This window comes from Bactrocera tryoni, chromosome 5 (assembly GCF_016617805.1).
Source record: "Bactrocera tryoni isolate S06 chromosome 5, CSIRO_BtryS06_freeze2, whole genome shotgun sequence".
NCBI lineage: Eukaryota > Metazoa > Arthropoda > Insecta > Diptera > Tephritidae > Bactrocera > Bactrocera tryoni.
This window is the reverse complement of record NC_052503.1, coordinates 48,899,897-48,902,974: the sequence shown is the minus strand read 5'-3', so window position 1 is coordinate 48,902,974 and position 3,078 is coordinate 48,899,897. Positions and strand designations below refer to the sequence as shown.

At 33.8% G+C, this 3,078-nt stretch overlaps 1 non-coding gene across 1 annotated transcript; it reads left to right on the top strand.

The window, feature by feature from the left end:
• Positions 1–2,749: 2,749 nt before the first annotated feature.
• On the top strand, positions 2,750–2,832 carry Trnal-cag. The gene has a single exon. It is a non-coding gene; the product is annotated as a tRNA-Leu (tRNA).
• The last annotated feature ends 246 nt before the right edge of the window (positions 2,833–3,078 follow it).

Genomic DNA, 3,078 nt, shown 5'->3' with positions numbered 1-3,078 from the left:
TAGGTCACATTTAATCCATAATTTCAATTTTGAATACTTTTTTCTTCACACACACATATACATATGTATGTATGTGTATATTTATGTATCCACTACAAATATTTTGGCGGAAATCAAAACGTGACTTCCATGAATTTTGCGAGTAAATCTAAGTCTAAGTATAAAATGTTTTCACCGTTATTTATCGAACATACCTATTCTGTGTCTCCTTTGTTAGGTCAAGATTTATGTTTATCGCCTCTAAGTCGTATTAAATTGAGTAGCCGGCAGGAGATGAAATATTGTAATTAAGTGAGAGAAGATTCTGTTCTCTCCTTCTGTTTATTCAATTTTGAAATCTAGTATTATTGGCGATCAAAGATTTTAAGATAAGTGCTTTACATACTACAATGAGCAAAAAATGGTAAGTCTTTGTTCAAAAATTTAAACTTCTTGATTTATTCTTCAAAATCTATGTCGTCCCTCTTCAAAGTAATCCCCCTTGTCCCCAATACACTTTCCAAACCTCGAAACAGTTGTTAAAGTCATTTTCCGGAGTAGCCTTCAATGCGCGTAACCATTCACGTTAAAGGTCTTCAATTGACTCAAAACGGTTAACCCGGTTGTGGCACAATACTGATTGAAATTTTAGCGAAAAACTGACGACGAAGCAATGCAGTAAGTGACGGTGCATTATCGTGGTGCAAAAACCAAGAGTAGTCGGCTAGTAATTCCGGGCTCTTTGAACGAAGAGCTTCGCGCAAACGACGCATAACACTCAAATAGTATTCCTTTTTGACAGTTTGGCGGATCGGAAGCAATTCATCTCGATAATCGAAGAAAAGTCTCAATTTAACCTTGATTTTTACCTGCTTTGATGTGGTTTTTTCGGCTTCGTCTCACCTTTGCCACGATATTCGGCTGGTTGATCGTCGGTTTCTATCGTAAGCATAGATCCAAGACCTATCGCCAGTAATAATACATTTCATGACATCCTGGGAGTTGGAAAGCATTGTTTCACAGACATAAACGCGACGCTGTTTTTCAAAATAAGTAAATGAGTGATTTGGAACCAATCGTGCTTTCACTTTTCTTTGGCCCAAAATGGTTTTCACTGATGCTTCCCGTATTCCAACGGTGCCAGTAAGATTTCAGAGTGTTAATCGTCGATTCTCAAGCACTAATTCCTTCATTTTTTTGACGTACTGATCATCAGTTGATGTTGATTGTCGTCCTGGACGAATATATGACATAGATGGGTTTATGAGTTATGAGAACTGCTACCCCATTAAGCCATGAGGTGATAAAACTGTGACAACTCTGCATCTTGTCCTGCTTCAATACAATCATGTCTCGATCTCCAATACATTACCAGAAAACTCAAGGCAAATAGCCAACAAAAAGTGTTAGGCAAGCTCCACAATGAACTTTTACCTGTAAGGCCATACAGTAGTTTTGATAATGAGCTCTCGTAAAGACTGTCCTTACATACATACCAACGAAAAAGTTAAGACTTTTATATCGTGTTGTAAGAGTGACGAGGGCTACCTCCAGAAGGTTCTTAAAAAATAAATAAATACAACCTCCATAAAAAGCTCAAAAATCAAGAAAAAATGCTTAATTTATCATGTTCATTGTCGTTAGGAAAACTTGCCACAGATTTATTGTCTTTCAATTGACAGATCTCCCGATTGGTGTTTCAATTTCAGGGACATAAAATCTCAATTCAAGCAATATCTGTTAAATGTGTTTCGTTAGCTAATACATATGTTTTTAGACCTCTACTAGATATTCTATTTATGAAAAATTTCATTATTTTTTTCTATTAAATTGTTTATGCGAAAAATTGTATACAGACTGCTTAAGAGATTATGGGTCTACAACCGGTTCAGAGCCAGCGACTTTTAAGGCAAAGTTTAAAATAATTGAATAAACAGTCGTATTGGATATATGTGATATAGTTGTCCGATCTGATTGATTCCGGCAAATGATCAATAGAATACTCAAATTAATCTGCGTATGAGATTTCATTTGGATTTCACAAAAACGGTCGAACAAATTTTTATGATCCCTAATAAACTTTGCTTTCGCTAGCTCTAAACCGGTATTAGATTCGTTGTCTTTTAAGCAAAGTTGTTCAGAATGAACCACAGTATATTTCCCGCCTAAGTGAATTTTCCGTTTTTCTAGCTGCCCGTGAATCAACCCGCTCTAATATATGTACATATAGAGAATGTCAGAGATTTACCAATCGTGGAAAAATGTTTTCCAATTTCTTTGCAGTTTATAAGGCCATACTGTCTTTCCAAGAAGCTTCATCATCGGAATATGGGGTTTGAATACTACTGCCAAAGATATAACAAGTCTAGGCCTCTAGAGGAAATAAATGTTATTTAACGACATTTGTTAATAACATAATATGAGTATATTATGCAAAGCTGATAATGTAAAATCACAAAGTAGTAAATAAAATATATTATATATAGTACATATAGTGAAAAGAAAACATATGTATATAACATACATATATGTATATGTATACAAATTTAAATTGAACTTAAGACTTTCTTAATTTAATTTTCTCGCTGCTTTTCCAAAAAAAAGTTTTAATTGACTTTTTGTGTGCCACAAAATTAGAAATTACAGTCAGTCCATTTTCTTGTCATAAATATGTCCAAAGATCCAGTAAAAAGTAGTAAAAACGACTTCAATTCACTTTACAGCAGTGTCTTCGTGCTTTTGTGCGTCATTTTGCCAAGCAGCGACAAGTGTCAGGATGGCCGAGTGGTCTAAGGCGCTGCGTTCAGGTCGCAGTCTACTCTGTAGGCGTGGGTTCGAATCCCACTTCTGACAAATTAGTTTTTTTATATTTTTAGTTTTTTTTTTTTTTAATTTAAATAGTTATTTTTATTTAAACAGAGTATATATAAATAAGAAGAATATATATAAATAGTGAAAATAGAACTCATTAACTTTTTATTTTTATGCTGAATTAATTGGAATTTTATTTTGTCGTTTGTGTTAAGTAGTAAATTGTGTTGTATTTAATTATCGCATGGTTTGTATAAAATATATACATCTATATATTGTTTTGTTTTG